Genomic DNA, 25,815 nt, shown 5'->3' with positions numbered 1-25,815 from the left:
CAAGATACCATGGCAGAATGTGTGGATCTGAAATAAACATGATACCATGGCAGAATGTGTGGATCTGAAATAATCAAGATACCATGGCAGAATGTGTGGATCTGAAATAAACAAGATACCATGGCAGAATGTGTGGATCTGAAATAAACAAGATACCATGGCAGAATGTGTGGATCTGAAATAAACAAGATACCATGGCAGAATGTGTGGATCTGAAATAAACAAGATACCATGGCCGAATGTGTGGATCTGAAATAAACAAGATACCATGGCAGAATGTGTGGATCTGAAATAAACAAGATACCATGGCAGAATGTGTGGATCTGAAATAAACAAGATACCATGGCAGAATGTGTGGATCTGAAATAAACAATGTAAGATGGCAGAATGTGTGAATCTGAAATAAACAAGATACCATGGCAGAATGTGTGGATCTGAAATAAACAAGATACCATGGCAGAATGTGTGGATCTGAAATAAACAAGATACCATGGCAGAATGTGTGGATCTGAAATAAACAATATACCATGGCAGAATGTGTGGATCTGAAATAAACAAGATACCATGGCAGAATGTGTGGATCTGAAATAAACAAGATACCATGGCAGAATGTGTGGATCTGAAAATAAACATGATACCATGGCAGAATGTGTGGATCTGAAATAAACAAGATACCATGGCAGAATGTGTGGATCTGAAATAAACAGGATACCATGGCAGAATGTGTGGATCTGAAATAAACAAGATACCATGGCAGAATGTGTGGATCTGAAATAAACAAGATACCATGGCCGAATGTGTGGATCTGAAATAAACAAGATACCATGGCAGAATGTGTGGATCTGAAATAAACAAGATACCATGGCAGAATGTGTGGATCTGAAATAAACAAGATACCATGGCAGAAGGTGTGGATCTGAAATAAAAAAGATACCATGGCAGAATGTGTGGATCTGAAATAAACAATATACCATGGCAGAATGTGTGGATCTGAAATAAACAAGATATCATGGCAGAATGTGTGGATCTGAAATAAACAATATACCATGGCAGAATGTGTGGATCTGAAATAAACAAGATATCATGGCAGAATGTGTGGATCTGAAATAAACAAGATACCATGGCAGAATCTGTGGATCTGAAATAAACAAGATATCATGGCAGAATGTGTGGATCTGAAATAAACAAGATATCATGGCAGAATGTGTGGATCTCAAATAAACAATATACCATGGCAGAATGTGTGGATCTGAAATAAACAATATACCATGGCAGAATGTGTGGATCTGAAATAAACAAGATACCATGGCAGAATGTGTGGATCTCAAATAAACAATATACCATGGCAGAATGTGTGGATCTGAAATAAACAAGATATCATGGCAGAATGTGTGGATCTCAAATAAACAATATACCATGGCAGAATGTGTGGATCTGAAATAAACAATATACCATGGCAGAATGTGTGGATCTGAAATAAACAATATACCATGGCAGAATGTGTGGATCTGAAATAAACAAGATACCATGGCAGAATGTGTGGATCTGAAATAAACAATATAGCATGGCAGAATGTGTGGATCTGAAAGAAACAAGATACCATGGCAGAATGTGTGGATCTGAAATAAACAAGGTACCATGGCAGAATGTGTGGATCTGAAATAAACAAGATATCATGGCAGAATGTGTGGATTTGAAAGAAACAATATACCATGGCAGAATGTGTGGATCTGAAATAAACAAAATATCATGGCAGAATGTGTGGATCTGAAATAAACAAGATGCCATGGCAGAATGTGTGGATCTGAAAGAAACATGATATCATGGCAGAATGTGTGGATCTGAAATAAACAAGATACCATGGCAGAATGTGTGGATCTGAAATAAACATGATACCATGGCAGAATGTGTGGATCTGAAATAAACATGATACCATGGCAGAATGTGTGGATCTGAAATAATCAAGATACCATGGCAGAATGTGTGGATCTGAAATAAACAAGATACCATGGCAGAATGTGTGGATCTGAAATAAACAAGATACCATGGCAGAATGTGTGGATCTGAAATAAACAAGATACCATGGCAGAATGTGTGGATCTGAAATAAACAAGATACCATGGCCGAATGTGTGGATCTGAAATAAACAAGATACCATGGCAGAATGTGTGGATCTGAAATAAACAAGATACCATGGCAGAATGTGTGGATCTGAAATAAACAAGATACCATGGCAGAATGTGTGGATCTGAAATAAACAATGTAAGATGGCAGAATGTGTGAATCTGAAATAAACAAGATACCATGGCAGAATGTGTGGATCTGAAATAAACAAGATACCATGGCAGAATGTGTGGATCTGAAATAAACAAGATACCATGGCAGAATGTGTGGATCTGAAATAAACAATATACCATGGCAGAATGTGTGGATCTGAAATAAACAAGATACCATGGCAGAATGTGTGGATCTGAAATAAACAAGATACCATGGCAGAATGTGTGGATCTGAAAATAAACATGATACCATGGCAGAATGTGTGGATCTGAAATAAACAAGATACCATGGCAGAATGTGTGGATCTGAAATAAACAGGATACCATGGCAGAATGTGTGGATCTGAAATAAACAAGATACCATGGCAGAATGTGTGGATCTGAAATAAACAAGATACCATGGCCGAATGTGTGGATCTGAAATAAACAAGATACCATGGCAGAATGTGTGGATCTGAAATAAACAAGATACCATGGCAGAATGTGTGGATCTGAAATAAACAAGATACCATGGCAGAAGGTGTGGATCTGAAATAAAAAAGATACCATGGCAGAATGTGTGGATCTGAAATAAACAATATACCATGGCAGAATGTGTGGATCTGAAATAAACAAGATATCATGGCAGAATGTGTGGATCTGAAATAAACAATATACCATGGCAGAATGTGTGGATCTGAAATAAACAAGATATCATGGCAGAATGTGTGGATCTGAAATAAACAAGATACCATGGCAGAATCTGTGGATCTGAAATAAACAAGATATCATGGCAGAATGTGTGGATCTGAAATAAACAAGATATCATGGCAGAATGTGTGGATCTCAAATAAACAATATACCATGGCAGAATGTGTGGATCTGAAATAAACAATATACCATGGCAGAATGTGTGGATCTGAAATAAACAAGATACCATGGCAGAATGTGTGGATCTCAAATAAACAATATACCATGGCAGAATGTGTGGATCTGAAATAAACAAGATATCATGGCAGAATGTGTGGATCTCAAATAAACAATATACCATGGCAGAATGTGTGGATCTGAAATAAACAATATACCATGGCAGAATGTGTGGATCTGAAATAAACAATATACCATGGCAGAATGTGTGGATCTGAAATAAACAAGATACCATGGCAGAATGTGTGGATCTGAAATAAACAATATAGCATGGCAGAATGTGTGGATCTGAAAGAAACAAGATACCATGGCAGAATGTGTGGATCTGAAATAAACAAGGTACCATGGCAGAATGTGTGGATCTGAAATAAACAAGATATCATGGCAGAATGTGTGGATTTGAAAGAAACAATATACCATGGCAGAATGTGTGGATCTGAAATAAACAAAATATCATGGCAGAATGTGTGGATCTGAAATAAACAAGATGCCATGGCAGAATGTGTGGATCTGAAAGAAACATGATATCATGGCAGAATGTGTGGATCTGAAATAAACAAGATACCATGGCAGAATGTGTGGATCTGAAATAAACATGATACCATGGCAGAATGTGTGGTTCTGAAAGAAACAAGATATCATGGCAGAATGTGTGGATCTGAAATAAACAAGATACCATGGCAGAATGTGTGGATCAGAAATAAACAAGATACCATGGCAGAATGTGTGGATCAGAAATAAACAAGATACCATGGCAGAATGTGTGGATCTGAAATAAACAAGATATCATGACAGAATGTGTGGAATCTGAAATAAACAAGATACCATGGCCGAATGTGTGGATCTGAAATAAACAAGATACCATGGCAGAATGTGTGGATCTGAAATAAACAAGATACCATGGCAGAATGTGTGGATCTGAAATAAACAAGATACCATGGCAGAAGGTGTGGATCTGAAATAAAAAAGATACCATGGCAGAATGTGTGGATCTGAAATAAACAAGATATCATGGCAGAATGTGTGGATCTGAAATAAACAATATACCATGGCAGAATGTGTGGATCTGAAATAAACAAGATATCATGGCAGAATGTGTGGATCTGAAATAAACAAGATACCATGGCAGAATCTGTGGATCTGAAATAAACAAGATATCATGGCAGAATGTGTGGATCTGAAATAAACAAGATATCATGGCAGAATGTGTGGATCTCAAATAAACAATATACCATGGCAGAATGTGTGGATCTGAAATAAACAATATACCATGGCAGAATGTGTGGATCTGAAATAAACAAGATACCATGGCAGAATGTGTGGATCTCAAATAAACAATATACCATGGCAGAATGTGTGGATCTGAAATAAACAAGATATCATGGCAGAATGTGTGGATCTCAAATAAACAATATACCATGGCAGAATGTGTGGATCTGAAATAAACAATATACCATGGCAGAATGTGTGGATCTGAAATAAACAATATACCATGGCAGAATGTGTGGATCTGAAATAAACAAGATACCATGGCAGAATGTGTGGATCTGAAATAAACAATATAGCATGGCAGAATGTGTGGATCTGAAAGAAACAAGATACCATGGCAGAATGTGTGGATCTGAAATAAACAAGGTACCATGGCAGAATGTGTGGATCTGAAATAAACAAGATATCATGGCAGAATGTGTGGATTTGAAAGAAACAATATACCATGGCAGAATGTGTGGATCTGAAATAAACAAAATATCATGGCAGAATGTGTGGATCTGAAATAAACAAGATGCCATGGCAGAATGTGTGGATCTGAAAGAAACATGATATCATGGCAGAATGTGTGGATCTGAAATAAACAAGATACCATGGCAGAATGTGTGGATCTGAAATAAACATGATACCATGGCAGAATGTGTGGATCTGAAATAAACATGATACCATGGCAGAATGTGTGGATCTGAAATAATCAAGATACCATGGCAGAATGTGTGGATCTGAAATAAACAAGATACCATGGCAGAATGTGTGGATCTGAAATAAACAAGATACCATGGCAGAATGTGTGGATCTGAAATAAACAAGATACCATGGCAGAATGTGTGGATCTGAAATAAACAAGATACCATGGCCGAATGTGTGGATCTGAAATAAACAAGATACCATGGCAGAATGTGTGGATCTGAAATAAACAAGATACCATGGCAGAATGTGTGGATCTGAAATAAACAAGATACCATGGCAGAATGTGTGGATCTGAAATAAACAATGTAAGATGGCAGAATGTGTGAATCTGAAATAAACAAGATACCATGGCAGAATGTGTGGATCTGAAATAAACAAGATACCATGGCAGAATGTGTGGATCTGAAATAAACAAGATACCATGGCAGAATGTGTGGATCTGAAATAAACAATATACCATGGCAGAATGTGTGGATCTGAAATAAACAAGATACCATGGCAGAATGTGTGGATCTGAAATAAACAAGATACCATGGCAGAATGTGTGGATCTGAAAATAAACATGATACCATGGCAGAATGTGTGGATCTGAAATAAACAAGATACCATGGCAGAATGTGTGGATCTGAAATAAACAGGATACCATGGCAGAATGTGTGGATCTGAAATAAACAAGATACCATGGCAGAATGTGTGGATCTGAAATAAACAAGATACCATGGCCGAATGTGTGGATCTGAAATAAACAAGATACCATGGCAGAATGTGTGGATCTGAAATAAACAAGATACCATGGCAGAATGTGTGGATCTGAAATAAACAAGATACCATGGCAGAAGGTGTGGATCTGAAATAAAAAAGATACCATGGCAGAATGTGTGGATCTGAAATAAACAATATACCATGGCAGAATGTGTGGATCTGAAATAAACAAGATATCATGGCAGAATGTGTGGATCTGAAATAAACAATATACCATGGCAGAATGTGTGGATCTGAAATAAACAAGATATCATGGCAGAATGTGTGGATCTGAAATAAACAAGATACCATGGCAGAATCTGTGGATCTGAAATAAACAAGATATCATGGCAGAATGTGTGGATCTGAAATAAACAAGATATCATGGCAGAATGTGTGGATCTCAAATAAACAATATACCATGGCAGAATGTGTGGATCTGAAATAAACAATATACCATGGCAGAATGTGTGGATCTGAAATAAACAAGATACCATGGCAGAATGTGTGGATCTCAAATAAACAATATACCATGGCAGAATGTGTGGATCTGAAATAAACAAGATATCATGGCAGAATGTGTGGATCTCAAATAAACAATATACCATGGCAGAATGTGTGGATCTGAAATAAACAATATACCATGGCAGAATGTGTGGATCTGAAATAAACAATATACCATGGCAGAATGTGTGGATCTGAAATAAACAAGATACCATGGCAGAATGTGTGGATCTGAAATAAACAATATAGCATGGCAGAATGTGTGGATCTGAAAGAAACAAGATACCATGGCAGAATGTGTGGATCTGAAATAAACAAGGTACCATGGCAGAATGTGTGGATCTGAAATAAACAAGATATCATGGCAGAATGTGTGGATTTGAAAGAAACAATATACCATGGCAGAATGTGTGGATCTGAAATAAACAAAATATCATGGCAGAATGTGTGGATCTGAAATAAACAAGATGCCATGGCAGAATGTGTGGATCTGAAAGAAACATGATATCATGGCAGAATGTGTGGATCTGAAATAAACAAGATACCATGGCAGAATGTGTGGATCTGAAATAAACATGATACCATGGCAGAATGTGTGGTTCTGAAAGAAACAAGATATCATGGCAGAATGTGTGGATCTGAAATAAACAAGATACCATGGCAGAATGTGTGGATCAGAAATAAACAAGATACCATGGCAGAATGTGTGGATCAGAAATAAACAAGATACCATGGCAGAATGTGTGGATCTGAAATAAACAAGATATCATGACAGAATGTGTGGAATCTGAAATAAACAAGATACCATGGCAGAATGTGTGGATCTGAAATAAACAAGATACCATGGCAGAATGTGTGGATCTGAAATAAACAAGATATCATGGACGAATGTGTGGATCTGAAATAAACAAGATACCATGGCAGAATGTGTGGATCTGAAATAAACAAGATACCATGGCAGAATGTGTGGATCTGAAATAAACAAGATACCATGGCAGAATGTGTGAATCTGAAATAAACAAGATACCATGGCAGAATGTGTGAATCTGAAATAAACAAGATACCATGGCAGAATGTGTGGATCTGAAATAAACAAATACCATGGCAGAATGTGTGGATCTGAAATAAACAAGGTACAATGGCAGAATGTGGGAATCTGAAATAAACAAGATACCATGGCAGAATGTGTGGATCTGAAATAAACAATATACCATGGCAGAATGTGTGGATCTGAAATAAACAAGATACCATGGCAGAATGTGTGGATCTGAAATAAACAAGATATCATGGCAGAATGTGTGGATCTGAAATAAACAATATACCATGGCAGAATGTGTGGATCTGAAATAAACAAGATATCATGGCAGAATGTGTGGATCTCAAATAAACAATATACCATGGCAGAATATGTGGATCTGAAATAAACAATATACCATGGCAGAATGTGTGGATCTGAAATAAACAAGATACCATGGCAGAATGTGTGGATCTCAAATAAACAATATACCATGGCAGAATGTGTGGATCTGAAATAAACAATATACCATGGCAGAATGTGTGGATCTGAAATAAACAAGATACCATGGCAGAATGTGTGGATCTGAAATAAACAATATACCATGGCAGAATGTGTGGATCTGAAATAAACAAGATACCATGGCAGAATGTGTGGATCTGAAATAAACAATATACCATGGCAGAATGTGTGGATCTGAAATAAACAAGATGCCATGGCAGAATGTGTGGATCTGAAATAAACAATATACCATGGCAGAATGTGTGGATCTGAAATAAACAAGATACCATGGCAGAATGTGTGGATCTGAAATAAACAATATACCATGGCAGAATGTGTGGATCTGAAATAAACAAGATACCATGGCAGAATGTGTGGATCTGAAATAAACAATATACCATGGCAGAATGTGTGGATCTGAAATAAACAAGATACCATGGCAGAATGTGTGGATCTGAAATAAACAATATACCATGGCAGAATGTGTGGATCTGAAATAAACAAGATACCATGGCAGAATGTGTGGATCTGAAATAAACAATATACCATGGCAGAATGTGTGGATCTGAAATAAACAAGATACCATGGCAGAATGTGTGGATCTGAAATAAACAATATACCATGGCAGAATGTGTGGATCTGAAAGAAACAAGATACTATGGCAGAATGTGTGGATCTGAAAAAAACAAGGTACCATGGCAGAATGTGTGAATCTAAAATAAGCAAGATACCATGGCAGAATGTGTGGATCTGAAATAAACAAGATATCATGGCAGAATGTGTGGATCTGAAATAAACAAGATGCCATGGCAGAATGTGTGGATCTGAAAGAAACAAGATATCATGGCAGAATGTGTGGATCTGAAATAAACAAGATACCATGGCAGAATGTGTGGATCTGAAATAAACATGATACCATGGCAGAATGTGTGAATCTGAAATAAACAAGATACCGTGGCAGAATGAGTGGATGTGAAATAAACAAGATACCATGGCAGAATGTGTGGATCTGAAATAAACATGATACCATGGCAGAATGTGTGGATCTGAAATAAGCAAGATAACATGGCAGAATGTGTGGATCAGAAATAAACAAGATACCATGGCAGAATGTGTGGATCTGAAATAAACAAGATACCATGGCAGAATGTGTGGATCTGAAATAAACAAGATACCATGGCAGAATGTGTGGATCAGAAATAAACAAGATACCATGGCAGAATGTGTGGATCTGAAATAAACATGATACCATGGCAGAATGTGTGGATCTGAAATAATCAAGATACCATGGCAGAATGTGTGGATCTGAAATAAACAAGATACCATGGCAGAATGTGTGGATCTGAAATAAACAAGATACCATGGCAGAATGTGTGGATCTGAAATAAACAAGATACCATGGCAGAATGTGTGGATCTGAAATAAACAAGATACCAAGGCCGAATGTGTGGATCTGAAATAAACAAGATACCATGGCAGAATGTGTGGATCTGAAATAAACAAGATACCATGGCAGAATGTGTGGATCTGAAATAAACAAGATACCATGGCAGAATGTGTGGATCTGAAATAAACAAGATATCATGGCAGAATGTGTGGATCTGAAATAAACAAGATATCATGGCAGAATGTGTGGATCTGAAATAAACAAGATACCATGGCAGAATGTGTGGATCTGAAATAAACAAGATACCATGGCAGAATGTGTGGATCTGAAATAAACAAGATACCATGGCCGAATGTGTGGATCTGAAATAAACAAGATACCATGGCAGAATGTGTGGATCTGAAATAAACAAGATACCATGGCAGAATGTGTGGATCTGAAATAAACAAGATACCATGGCAGAATGTGTGGATCTGAAATAAACAATGTAAGATGGCAGAATGTGTGAATCTGAAATAAACAAGATACCATGGCAGAATGTGTGGATCTGAAATAAACAAGATACCATGGCAGAATGTGTGGATCTGAAATAAACAAGATACCATGGCAGAATGTGTGGATCTGAAATAAACAATATACCATGGCAGAATGTGTGGATCTGAAATAAACAAGATACCATGGCAGAATGTGTGGATCTGAAATAAACAAGATACCATGGCAGAATGTGTGGATCTGAAAATAAACATGATACCATGGCAGAATGTGTGGATCTGAAATAAACAAGATACCATGGCAGAATGTGTGGATCTGAAATAAACAGGATACCATGGCAGAATGTGTGGATCTGAAATAAACAAGATACCATGGCAGAATGTGTGGATCTGAAATAAACAAGATACCATGGCCGAATGTGTGGATCTGAAATAAACAAGATACCATGGCAGAATGTGTGGATCTGAAATAAACAAGATACCATGGCAGAATGTGTGGATCTGAAATAAACAAGATACCATGGCAGAAGGTGTGGATCTGAAATAAAAAAGATACCATGGCAGAATGTGTGGATCTGAAATAAACAATATACCATGGCAGAATGTGTGGATCTGAAATAAACAAGATATCATGGCAGAATGTGTGGATCTGAAATAAACAATATACCATGGCAGAATGTGTGGATCTGAAATAAACAAGATATCATGGCAGAATGTGTGGATCTGAAATAAACAAGATACCATGGCAGAATCTGTGGATCTGAAATAAACAAGATATCATGGCAGAATGTGTGGATCTGAAATAAACAAGATATCATGGCAGAATGTGTGGATCTCAAATAAACAATATACCATGGCAGAATGTGTGGATCTGAAATAAACAATATACCATGGCAGAATGTGTGGATCTGAAATAAACAAGATACCATGGCAGAATGTGTGGATCTCAAATAAACAATATACCATGGCAGAATGTGTGGATCTGAAATAAACAAGATATCATGGCAGAATGTGTGGATCTCAAATAAACAATATACCATGGCAGAATGTGTGGATCTGAAATAAACAATATACCATGGCAGAATGTGTGGATCTGAAATAAACAATATACCATGGCAGAATGTGTGGATCTGAAATAAACAAGATACCATGGCAGAATGTGTGGATCTGAAATAAACAATATAGCATGGCAGAATGTGTGGATCTGAAAGAAACAAGATACCATGGCAGAATGTGTGGATCTGAAATAAACAAGGTACCATGGCAGAATGTGTGGATCTGAAATAAACAAGATATCATGGCAGAATGTGTGGATTTGAAAGAAACAATATACCATGGCAGAATGTGTGGATCTGAAATAAACAAAATATCATGGCAGAATGTGTGGATCTGAAATAAACAAGATGCCATGGCAGAATGTGTGGATCTGAAAGAAACATGATATCATGGCAGAATGTGTGGATCTGAAATAAACAAGATACCATGGCAGAATGTGTGGATCTGAAATAAACATGATACCATGGCAGAATGTGTGGTTCTGAAAGAAACAAGATATCATGGCAGAATGTGTGGATCTGAAATAAACAAGATACCATGGCAGAATGTGTGGATCAGAAATAAACAAGATACCATGGCAGAATGTGTGGATCAGAAATAAACAAGATACCATGGCAGAATGTGTGGATCTGAAATAAACAAGATATCATGACAGAATGTGTGGAATCTGAAATAAACAAGATACCATGGCAGAATGTGTGGATCTGAAATAAACAAGATACCATGGCAGAATGTGTGGATCTGAAATAAACAAGATATCATGGACGAATGTGTGGATCTGAAATAAACAAGATACCATGGCAGAATGTGTGGATCTGAAATAAACAAGATACCATGGCAGAATGTGTGGATCTGAAATAAACAAGATACCATGGCAGAATGTGTGAATCTGAAATAAACAAGATACCATGGCAGAATGTGTGAATCTGAAATAAACAAGATACCATGGCAGAATGTGTGGATCTGAAATAAACAAATACCATGGCAGAATGTGTGGATCTGAAATAAACAAGGTACAATGGCAGAATGTGGGAATCTGAAATAAACAAGATACCATGGCAGAATGTGTGGATCTGAAATAAACAATATACCATGGCAGAATGTGTGGATCTGAAATAAACAAGATACCATGGCAGAATGTGTGGATCTGAAATAAACAAGATATCATGGCAGAATGTGTGGATCTGAAATAAACAATATACCATGGCAGAATGTGTGGATCTGAAATAAACAAGATATCATGGCAGAATGTGTGGATCTCAAATAAACAATATACCATGGCAGAATATGTGGATCTGAAATAAACAATATACCATGGCAGAATGTGTGGATCTGAAATAAACAAGATACCATGGCAGAATGTGTGGATCTCAAATAAACAATATACCATGGCAGAATGTGTGGATCTGAAATAAACAATATACCATGGCAGAATGTGTGGATCTGAAATAAACAAGATACCATGGCAGAATGTGTGGATCTGAAATAAACAATATACCATGGCAGAATGTGTGGATCTGAAATAAACAAGATACCATGGCAGAATGTGTGGATCTGAAATAAACAATATACCATGGCAGAATGTGTGGATCTGAAATAAACAAGATGCCATGGCAGAATGTGTGGATCTGAAATAAACAATATACCATGGCAGAATGTGTGGATCTGAAATAAACAAGATACCATGGCAGAATGTGTGGATCTGAAATAAACAATATACCATGGCAGAATGTGTGGATCTGAAATAAACAAGATACCATGGCAGAATGTGTGGATCTGAAATAAACAATATACCATGGCAGAATGTGTGGATCTGAAATAAACAAGATACCATGGCAGAATGTGTGGATCTGAAATAAACAATATACCATGGCAGAATGTGTGGATCTGAAATAAACAAGATACCATGGCAGAATGTGTGGATCTGAAATAAACAATATACCATGGCAGAATGTGTGGATCTGAAATAAACAAGATACCATGGCAGAATGTGTGGATCTGAAATAAACAATATACCATGGCAGAATGTGTGGATCTGAAAGAAACAAGATACTATGGCAGAATGTGTGGATCTGAAAAAAACAAGGTACCATGGCAGAATGTGTGAATCTAAAATAAGCAAGATACCATGGCAGAATGTGTGGATCTGAAATAAACAAGATATCATGGCAGAATGTGTGGATCTGAAATAAACAAGATGCCATGGCAGAATGTGTGGATCTGAAAGAAACAAGATATCATGGCAGAATGTGTGGATCTGAAATAAACAAGATACCATGGCAGAATGTGTGGATCTGAAATAAACATGATACCATGGCAGAATGTGTGAATCTGAAATAAACAAGATACCGTGGCAGAATGAGTGGATGTGAAATAAACAAGATACCATGGCAGAATGTGTGGATCTGAAATAAACATGATACCATGGCAGAATGTGTGGATCTGAAATAAGCAAGATAACATGGCAGAATGTGTGGATCAGAAATAAACAAGATACCATGGCAGAATGTGTGGATCTGAAATAAACAAGATACCATGGCAGAATGTGTGGATCTGAAATAAACAAGATACCATGGCAGAATGTGTGGATCAGAAATAAACAAGATACCATGGCAGAATGTGTGGATCTGAAATAAACATGATACCATGGCAGAATGTGTGGATCTGAAATAATCAAGATACCATGGCAGAATGTGTGGATCTGAAATAAACAAGATACCATGGCAGAATGTGTGGATCTGAAATAAACAAGATACCATGGCAGAATGTGTGGATCTGAAATAAACAAGATACCATGGCAGAATGTGTGGATCTGAAATAAACAAGATACCAAGGCCGAATGTGTGGATCTGAAATAAACAAGATACCATGGCAGAATGTGTGGATCTGAAATAAACAAGATACCATGGCAGAATGTGTGGATCTGAAATAAACAAGATACCATGGCAGAATGTGTGGATCTGAAATAAACAAGATATCATGGCAGAATGTGTGGATCTGAAATAAACAAGATATCATGGCAGAATGTGTGGATCTGAAATAAACAAGATACCATGGCAGAATGTGTGGATCTGAAATAAACAATGTAAGATCGCAGAATGTGTGAATCTGAAATAAACAAGATACCTTGGCAGAATGTGTGGATCTGAAATAAACAAGATACCATGGCAGAATGTGTGGATCTCAAATAAACAATATACCATGGCAGAATGTGTGGATCTGAAATAAACAATATACCATGGCAGAATGTGTGGATCTGAAATAAACAAGATACCATGGCAGAATGTGTGGATCTGAAATAAACAAGATATCATGGCAGAATGTGTGGATCTCAAATAAACAAGATACCATGGCAGAATGTGTGGATCTGAAATAAACAATATACCATGGCAGAATGTGTGGATCTGAAATAAACAAGATACCATGGCAGAATGTGTGGATCTGAAATAAACAATATACCATGGCAGAATGTGTGGATCTGAAATAAACAAGATACCATGGCAGAATGTGTGGATCTGAAATAAACAATATACCATGGCAGAATGTGTGGATCTGAAATAAACAAGATACCATGGCAGAATGTGTGGATCTGAAATAAACAATATACCATGGCAGAATGTGTGGATCTGAAATAAACAAGATACCACGGCAGAATGTGTGGATCTGAAATAAACAATATACCATGGCAGAATGTGTGGATCTGAAATAAACAATATACCATGGCAGAATGTGTGGATCTGAAATAAACAATATGCCATGGCAGAATGTGTGGATCTGAAATAAACAAGATACCATGGCAGAATGTGTGGATCTGAAATAAACAATATACCATGGCAGAATGTGTGGATCTGAAATAAACAATATACCATGGCAGAATGTGTGGATCTGAAATAAACAATATACCATGGCAGAATGTGTGGATCTGAAATAAACAATATACCATGGCAGAATGTGTGGATCTGAAATAAACAATATACCATGGCAGAATGTGTGGATCTGAAATAAACAATATACCATGGCAGAATGTGTGGATCTGAAATAAACAAGATACCATGGCAGAATGTGTGGATCTGAAATAAACAATATACCATGGCAGAATGTGTGGATCTGAAATAAACTATATACCATGGCAGAATGTGTGGATCTGAAATAAACAATATACCATGGCAGAATGTGTGGATCTGAAATAAACAAGATACGATGGCAGAATGTGTGGATCTGAAATAAACAATATACCATGGCAGAATGTGTGGATCTGAAATAAACAAGATACCATGGCAGAATGTGTGGATCTGAAATAAACAATATACCATGGCAGAATGTGTGGATCTGAAATAAACAAGATACCATGGCAGAATGTGTGGATCTGAAATAAACAATATACCATGGCAGAATGTGTGGATCTGAAAGAAACAAGATACCATGGCAGAATGTGTGGATCTGAAATAAACAAGGTACCATGGCAGAATGTGTGAATCTAAAATAAGCAAGATACCATGGCAGAATGTGTGGATCTGAAATAAACAAGATATCATTGCAGCATGTGTGGATCTGAAATAAACAAGGTACCATGGCAGAATGTGTGAATCTAAAATAAGCAAGATACCATGGCAGAATGTGTGGATCTGAAAGAAACAAGATGCCATGGCAGAATGTGTGGATCTGAAAGAAACAAGATATCATGGCAGAATGTGTGGATCTGAAATAAACAAGATACCATGGCAGAATGTGTGGATCTGAAATAAACATGATACCATGGCAGAATGTGTGAATCTGAAATAAACAAGATACCGTGGCAGAATGTGTGGATGTGAAATAAACAAGATACCATGGCAGAATGTGTGGATCTGAAATAAACATGATACCATGGCAGAATGTGTGGATCTGAAATAAACAAGATAACATGGCAGAATGTGTGGATCAGAAATAAACAAGATACCATGGCAGAATGTGTGGATCTGAAATAAACAAGATACCATGGCAGAATGTGTGGATCTGAAATAAACAAGATACCATGGCAGAATGTGTGGATCAGAAATAAACAAGATACCATGGCAGAATGTGTGGATCTGAAATAAACATGATACCATGGCAGAATGTGTGGATCTGAAATAATCAAGATACCATGGCACAATGTGTGGATCTGAAATAAACAAGATACCATGGCAGAATGTGTGGATCTGAAATAAACAAGATACCATGGCAGAATGTGTGGATCTGAAATAAACAAGATACCATGGCAGAATGTGTGGATCTGAAATAAACAAGATACCATGGCCGAATGTGTGGATCTGAAATAAACAAGATACCATGGCAGAATGTGTGGATCTGAAATAATCAAGATACCATGGCAGAATGTGTGGATCTGAAATAAACAAGATACCATGGCAGAATGTGTGAATCTGAAATAAACAAGATACCATGGCAGAATGTGTGGATCTGAAATAAACAAGATATCATGGCAGAATGTGTGGATCTGAAAGAAACAAGATACCATGGCAGAATGTGTGGATCTGAAATAAACAATGTAAGATGGCAGAATGTGTGAATCTGAAATAAACAAGATACCATGGCAGAATGTGTGGATCTGAAATAAACAAGATACCATGGCAGAATGTGTGGATCTGAAATAAACAAGATACCATGGCAGAATGTGTGGATCTGAAATAAACAATATACCATGGCAGAATGTGTGGATCTGAAATAAACAAGATACCATGGCAGAATGTGTGGATCTGAAATAAACAAGATACCATGGCAGAATGTGTGGATCTGAAATAAACAGGATACCATGGCAGAATGTGTGGATCTGAAATAAACAAGATACCATGGCAGAATGTGTGGATCTGAAATAAACAAGATACCATGGCCGAATGTGCGGATCTGAAATAAACAAGATACCATGGCAGAATGTGTGGATCTGAAATAAACAAGATACCATGGCAGAAGGTGTGGATCTGAAATAAAAAAGATACCATGGCAGAATGTGTGGATCTGAAATAAACAAGATATCATGGCAGAATGTGTGGATCTGAAATAAACAATATACCATGGCAGAATGTGTGGATCTGAAATAAACAAGATATCATGGCAGAATGTGTGGATCTGAAATAAACAATATACCATGGCAGAATGTGTGGATCTGAAATAAACAAGATATCATGGCAGAATGTGTGGATCTGAAATAAACAAGATACCATGGCAGAATGTGTGGATCTGAAAATAAACATGATACATGGCAGAATGTGTGGATCTGAAATAAACAAGATACCATGGCAGAATGTGTGGATCTGAAATAAACAAGATACCATGGCAGAATGTGTGGATCTGAAATAAACAAGATACCATGGCAGAATGTGTGGATCTGAAAATAAACATGATACCATGGCAGAATGTGTGGATCTGAAATAAACAAGATACCATGGCAGAATGTGTGGATCTGAAATAAACAGGATACCATGGCAGAATGTGTGGATCTGAAATAAACAAGATACCATGGCAGAATGTGTGGATCTGAAATAAACAAGATACCATGGCCGAATGTGTGGATCTGAAATAAACAAGATACCATGGCAGAATGTGTGGATCTGAAATAAACAAGATACCATGGCAGAATGTGTGGATCTGAAATAAACAAGATACCATGGCAGAATGTGTGGATCTGAAATAAACAAGATATCATGGCAGAATGTGTGGATCTGAAATAAACAATATACCATGGCAGAATGTGTGGATCTGAAATAAACAAGATATCATGGCAGAATGTGTGGATCTGAAATAAACAATATACCATGGCAGAATGTGTGGATCTGAAATAAACAAGATACCATGGCAGAATGTGTGGATCTGAAATAAACAATATACCATGGCAGAATGTGTGGATGTGAAATAAACAAGATACCATGGCAGAATGTGTGGATCTGAAATAAACAAGATACCATGGCAGAATGTGTGGATCTGAAATAAACAAGATATCATGGCAGAATGTGTGGATCTGAAATAAACAATATACCATGGCAGAATGTGTGGATCTGAAATAAACAAGATATCATGGCAGAATGTGTGGATCTGAAATAAACAAGATACCATGGCAGAATGTGTGGATCTGAAATAAACAAGATACCATGGCAGAATGTGTGGATCTGAAATAAACAAGATACCATGGCAGAATGTGTGGATCTGAAATAAACAAGATACCATGGCAGAATGTGTGGATCTCAAATAAACAATATACCATGGCAGAATGTGTGGATCTGAAATAAACAAGATATCATGGCAGAATGTGTGGATCTGAAATAAACAAGATACCATGGCAGAATGTGTGGATCTCAAATAAACAATATACCATGGCAGAATGTGTGGATCTGAAATAAACAATATACCATGGCAGAATGTGTGGATCTGAAATAAACAAGATACCATGGCAGAATGTGTGGATCTCAAATAAACAATATACCATGGCAGAATGTGTGGATCTGAAATAAACAAGATATCATGGCAGAATGTGTGGATCTCAAATAAACAATATACCATGGCAGAATGTGTGGATCTGAAATAAACAATATACCATGGCAGAATGTGTGGATCTGAAATAAACAAGATATCATGGCAGAATGTGTGGATCTGAAATAAACAAGATACCATGGCAGAATGTGTGGATCTCAAATAAACAATATACCATGGCAGAATGTGTGGATCTGAAATAAACAATATACCATGGCAGAATGTGTGGATCTGAAATAAACAAGATACCATGGCAGAATGTGTGGATCTCAAATAAACAATATACCATGGCAGAATGTGTGGATCTGAAATAAACAAGATATCATGGCAGAATGTGTGGATCTCAAATAAACAAGATACCATGGCAGAATGTGTGGATCTGAAATAAACAAGATACCATGGCAGAATGTGTGGATCTGAAATAAACAGGATACCATGGCAGAATGTGTGGATCTGAAATAAACAAGATACCATGGCAGAATGTGTGGATCTGAAATAAACAAGATACCATGGCCGAATGTGCGGATCTGAAATAAACAAGATACCATGGCAGAATGTGTGGATCTGAAATAAACAAGATACCATGGCAGAAGGTGTGGATCTGAAATAAAAAAGATACCATGGCAGAATGTGTGGATCTGAAATAAACAAGATACCATGTCAGAATGTGTGGATCTGAAATAAACAAGATACCATGGCAGAATGTGTGGATCTGAAATAAACAAGATACCATGGCAGAATGTGTGGATCTGAAATAAACAGGATACCATGGCAGAATGTGTGGATCTGAAATAAACAAGATACCATGGCAGAAGGTGTGGATCTGAAATAAAAAAGATACCATGGCAGAATGTGTGGATCTGAAATAAACAAGATATCATGGCAGAATGTGTGGATCTGAAATAAACAATATACCATGGCAGAATGTGTGGATCTGAAATAAACAAGATATCATGGCAGAATGTGTGGATCTGAAATAAACAATATACCATGGCAGAATGTGTGGATCTGAAATAAACAAGATATCATGGCAGAATGTGTGGATCTGAAATAAACAAGATACCATGGCAGAATGTGTGGATCTGAAAATAAACATGATACATGGCAGAATGTGTGGATCTGAAATAAACAAGATACCATGGCAGAATGTGTGGATCTGAAATAAACAAGATACCATGGCAGAATGTGTGGATCTGAAATAAACAAGATACCATGGCAGAATGTGTGGATCTGAAAATAAACATGATACCATGGCAGAATGTGTGGATCTGAAATAAACAAGATACCATGGCAGAATGTGTGGATCTGAAATAAACAGGATACCATGGCAGAATGTGTGGATCTGAAATAAACAAGATACCATGGCAGAATGTGTGGATCTGAAATAAACAAGATACCATGGCCGAATGTGTGGATCTGAAATAAACAAGATACCATGGCAGAATGTGTGGATCTGAAATAAACAAGATACCATGGCAGAATGTGTGGATCTGAAATAAACAAGATACCATGGCAGAATGTGTGGATCTGAAATAAACAAGATATCATGGCAGAATGTGTGGATCTGAAATAAACAATATACCATGGCAGAATGTGTGGATCTGAAATAAACAAGATATCATGGCAGAATGTGTGGATCTGAAATAAACAATATACCATGGCAGAATGTGTGGATCTGAAATAAACAAGATACCATGGCAGAATGTGTGGATCTGAAATAAACAATATACCATGGCAGAATGTGTGGATGTGAAATAAACAAGATACCATGGCAGAATGTGTGGATCTGAAATAAACAAGATACCATGGCAGAATGTGTGGATCTGAAATAAACAAGATATCATGGCAGAATGTGTGGATCTGAAATAAACAATATACCATGGCAGAATGTGTGGATCTGAAATAAACAAGATATCATGGCAGAATGTGTGGATCTGAAATAAACAAGATACCATGGCAGAATGTGTGGATCTGAAATAAACAAGATACCATGGCAGAATGTGTGGATCTGAAATAAACAAGATACCATGGCAGAATGTGTGGATCTGAAATAAACAAGATACCATGGCAGAATGTGTGGATCTCAAATAAACAATATACCATGGCAGAATGTGTGGATCTGAAATAAACAAGATATCATGGCAGAATGTGTGGATCTGAAATAAACAAGATACCATGGCAGAATGTGTGGATCTCAAATAAACAATATACCATGGCAGAATGTGTGGATCTGAAATAAACAATATACCATGGCAGAATGTGTGGATCTGAAATAAACAAGATACCATGGCAGAATGTGTGGATCTCAAATAAACAATATACCATGGCAGAATGTGTGGATCTGAAATAAACAAGATATCATGGCAGAATGTGTGGATCTCAAATAAACAATATACCATGGCAGAATGTGTGGATCTGAAATAAACAATATACCATGGCAGAATGTGTGGATCTGAAATAAACAAGATATCATGGCAGAATGTGTGGATCTGAAATAAACAAGATACCATGGCAGAATGTGTGGATCTCAAATAAACAATATACCATGGCAGAATGTGTGGATCTGAAATAAACAATATACCATGGCAGAATGTGTGGATCTGAAATAAACAAGATACCATGGCAGAATGTGTGGATCTCAAATAAACAATATACCATGGCAGAATGTGTGGATCTGAAATAAACAAGATATCATGGCAGAATGTGTGGATCTCAAATAAACAAGATACCATGGCAGAATGTGTGGATCTGAAATAAACAAGATACCATGGCAGAATGTGTGGATCTGAAATAAACAGGATACCATGGCAGAATGTGTGGATCTGAAATAAACAAGATACCATGGCAGAATGTGTGGATCTGAAATAAACAAGATACCATGGCCGAATGTGCGGATCTGAAATAAACAAGATACCATGGCAGAATGTGTGGATCTGAAATAAACAAGATACCATGGCAGAAGGTGTGGATCTGAAATAAAAAAGATACCATGGCAGAATGTGTGGATCTGAAATAAACAAGATATCATGGCAGAATGTGTGGATCTGAAATAAACAATATACCATGGCAGAATGTGTGGATCTGAAATAAACAAGATATCATGGCAGAATGTGTGGATCTGAAATAAACAATATACCATGGCAGAATGTGTGGATCTGAAATAAACAAGATATCATGGCAGAATGTGTGGATCTGAAATAAACAAGATACCATGGCAGAATGTGTGGATCTGAAAATAAACATGATACATGGCAGAATGTGTGGATCTGAAATAAACAAGATACCATGGCAGAATGTGTGGATCTGAAATAAACAAGATACCATGGCAGAATGTGTGGATCTGAAATAAACAAGATACCATGGCAGAATGTGTGGATCTGAAAATAAACATGATACCATGGCAGAATGTGTGGATCTGAAATAAACAAGATACCATGGCAGAATGTGTGGATCTGAAATAAACAGGATACCATGGCAGAATGTGTGGATCTGAAATAAACAAGATACCATGGCAGAATGTGTGGATCTGAAATAAACAAGATACCATGGCCGAATGTGTGGATCTGAAATAAACAAGATACCATGGCAGAATGTGTGGATCTGAAATAAACAAGATACCATGGCAGAATGTGTGGATCTGAAATAAACAAGATACCATGGCAGAATGTGTGGATCTGAAATAAACAAGATATCATGGCAGAATGTGTGGATCTGAAATAAACAATATACCATGGCAGAATGTGTGGATCTGAAATAAACAAGATATCATGGCAGAATGTGTGGATCTGAAATAAACAATATACCATGGCAGAATGTGTGGATCTGAAATAAACAAGATACCATGGCAGAATGTGTGGATCTGAAATAAACAATATACCATGGCAGAATGTGTGGATGTGAAATAAACAAGATACCATGGCAGAATGTGTGGATCTGAAATAAACAAGATACCATGGCAGAATGTGTGGATCTGAAATAAACAAGATATCATGGCAGAATGTGTGGATCTGAAATAAACAATATACCATGGCAGAATGTGTGGATCTGAAATAAACAAGATATCATGGCAGAATGTGTGGATCTGAAATAAACAAGATACCATGGCAGAATGTGTGGATCTGAAATAAACAAGATACCATGGCAGAATGTGTGGATCTGAAATAAACAAGATACCATGGCAGAATGTGTGGATCTGAAATAAACAAGATACCATGGCAGAATGTGTGGATCTCAAATAAACAATATACCATGGCAGAATGTGTGGATCTGAAATAAACAAGATATCATGGCAGAATGTGTGGATCTGAAATAAACAAGATACCATGGCAGAATGTGTGGATCTCAAATAAACAATATACCATGGCAGAATGTGTGGATCTGAAATAAACAATATACCATGGCAGAATGTGTGGATCTGAAATAAACAAGATACCATGGCAGAATGTGTGGATCTCAAATAAACAATATACCATGGCAGAATGTGTGGATCTGAAATAAACAAGATATCATGGCAGAATGTGTGGATCTCAAATAAACAATATACCATGGCAGAATGTGTGGATCTGAAATAAACAATATACCATGGCAGAATGTGTGGATCTGAAATAAACAAGATACCATGGCAGAATGTGTGGATCTGAAATAAACAATATACCATGGCAGAATGTGTTGATCTGAAAGAAACAAGATCCCATGGCAGAATGTGTGGATCTGAAATAAACAAGGTACCATGGCAGAATGTGTGAATCTGAAATAAGCAAGATACCATGGCAGAATGTGTGGATCTGAAAGAAACAAGATACCATGGCAGAATATGTGGATCTGAAATAAACAAGATACCATGGCAGAATGTGTGGATCTGAAATAAACAAGATATCATGGCAGAATGTGTGGATCTGAAATAAACAAGATGCCATGGCAGAATGTGTGGATCTGAAAGAAACAAGATATCATGGCAGAATGTGTGGATCTGAAATAAACAAGATACCATGGCAGAATGTGTGGATCTGAAATAAACATGATACCATGGCAGAATGTGTGGATCTGAAAGAAACAAGATATCATGGCAGAATGTGTGGATCTGAAATAAACAAGATACCATGGCAGAATGTGTGGATCTGAAATAAACAAGATACCATGGCAGAATGTGTGGATCTGAAATAAACAAGATACCATGGCAGAATGTGTGGATCTGAAATAAACAAGATACCATGGCAGAATGTGTGGATCTGAAATAAACAAGATACCATGGCAGAATGTGTGGATCTGAAATAAACAAGATATCATGACAGAATGTGTGGATCTGAAATAAACAAGATACCATGGCAGAATGTGTGGATCTGAAATAAACAAGATACCATGGCAGAATGTGTGGATCTGAAATAAACAAGATACCATGGCAGAATGTGTGGATCTGAAATAAACAAGATACCATGGCAGAATGTGTGAATCTGAAATAAACAAGATACCATGGCAGAATGTGTGGATCTGAAATAAACAAGATATCATGGCAGAATGTGTGGATCTGAAATAAACAAGATACCATGGCAGAATGTGTGGATCTGAAATAAACAAATACCATGGCAGAATGTGTGGATCTGAAATGAACAAGATACCATGGCCGAATGTTTGGATCTGAAATAAACAATGTACGATGGCAGAATGTGTGAATCTGAAATAAACAAGATACCATGGCAGAATGTGTGGATCTGAAATAAACAAATACCATGGCAGAATGTGTGGATCTGAAATAAACAATGTACGATGGCAGAATGTGTGGATCTGAAATAAACAAATACCATGGCAGAATGTGTGGATCTGAAATAAACAATGTACGATGGCAGAATGTGTGGATCTGAAATAAACAAATACCATGGCAGAATGTGTGGATCTGAAATAAACAATGTACGATGGCAGAATGTGTGAATCTGAAATAAACAAGATACCATGGCAGAATGTGTGGATCTGAAATAAACAAATACCATGGCAGAATGTGTGGATCTGAAATAAACAAGGTACAATGGCAGAATGTGGGAATCTGAAATAAACAAGATACCATGGCAGAATGTGTGGATCTGAAATAAACAAGATACCATGGCAGAATGTGTGGATCTGAAATAAACAAGATACCATGGCAGAATGTGTGGATCTGAAATAAACAATCTACGATGGCAGAATGTGTGAATCTGAAATAAACAAGATACCATGGCAGAATGTGTGGATCTGAAATAAACAAGATACCATGGCAGAATGTGTGGATCTGAAATAAACAATGTACGATGGCAGAATGTGTGAATCTGAAATAAACAAGATACCATGGCAGAATGTGTGGATCTGAAATAAACAAGATACCATGGCAGAATGTGTGGATCTGAAATAAACAAGATACCATGGCAGAATGTGTGGATCTGAAATAAACAAGATACCATGGCAGAATGTGTGGATCTGAAATAAACAAGATACCATGGCAGAATGTGTGGATCTGAAATAAACAAGATACCATGGCAGAATGTGTGGATCTGAAATAAACAAGATACCATGGCAGAATGTGTGGATCTGAAATAAACAAGATATCATGGCAGAATGTGTGGATCTGAAATAAACAAATACCATGGCAGAATGTGTGGATCTGAAATAAACAAGATACCATGGCAGAATGTGTGGATCTGAAATAAACAAGATACCATGGCAGAATGTGTGGATCTGAAATAAACAATCTACGATGGCAGAATGTGTGAATCTGAAATAAACAAGATACCATGGCAGAATGTGTGGATCTGAAATAAACAAGATACCATGGCAGAATGTGTGGATCTGAAATAAACAATGTACGATGGCAGAATGTGTGAATCTGAAATAAACAAGATACCATGGCAGAATGTGTGGATCTGAAATAAACAAGATACCATGGCAGAATGTGTGGATCTGAAATAAACAAGATACCATGGCAGAATGTGTGGATCTGAAATAAACAAGATACCATGGCAGAATGTGTGGATCTGAAATAAACAAGATACCATGGCAGAATGTGTGGATCTGAAATAAACAAGATACCATGGCAGAATGTGTGGATCTGAAATAAACAATGTACGATGGCAGAATGTGTGAATCTGAAATAAACAAATACCATGGCAGAATGTGTGGATCTGAAATAAACAAGATACCATGGCAGAATGTGTGGATCTGAAATAAACAAGATACCATGGCAGAATGTGTGGATCTGAAATAAACAATGTACGATGGCAGAATGTGTGAATCTGAAATAAACAAATACTATGGCAGAATGTGTGGATCTGAAATAAACAAATACCATGGCAGAATGTGTGGATCTGAAATAAACAAGATACCATGGCAGAATGTGTGGATCTGAAATAAACAAGATACCATGGCAGAATGTGTGGATCTGAAATAAACAAGATACCATGGCAGAATGTGTGGATCTGAAATAAACAATGTACGATGGCAGAATGTGTGAAT

At 37.0% G+C, this 25,815-nt stretch overlaps 1 protein-coding gene across 2 annotated transcripts in view; it reads left to right on the top strand.

Moving 5' to 3' along the window:
• LOC137347060 (granulocyte colony-stimulating factor receptor-like) overlaps positions 1–25,815 on the top strand; it is a 568,030-nt gene that overhangs the window by 136,575 nt on the left and 405,640 nt on the right. The gene's annotated exons all lie outside the window — the stretch shown is intronic.

This window comes from Heterodontus francisci, chromosome 31, assembly GCF_036365525.1.
Source record: "Heterodontus francisci isolate sHetFra1 chromosome 31, sHetFra1.hap1, whole genome shotgun sequence".
In the NCBI taxonomy this organism is placed as follows: domain Eukaryota; kingdom Metazoa; phylum Chordata; class Chondrichthyes; order Heterodontiformes; family Heterodontidae; genus Heterodontus; species Heterodontus francisci.
Note: the sequence above shows the minus strand (reverse complement) of the source record. Positions and strands in the feature narration are given on the sequence as shown.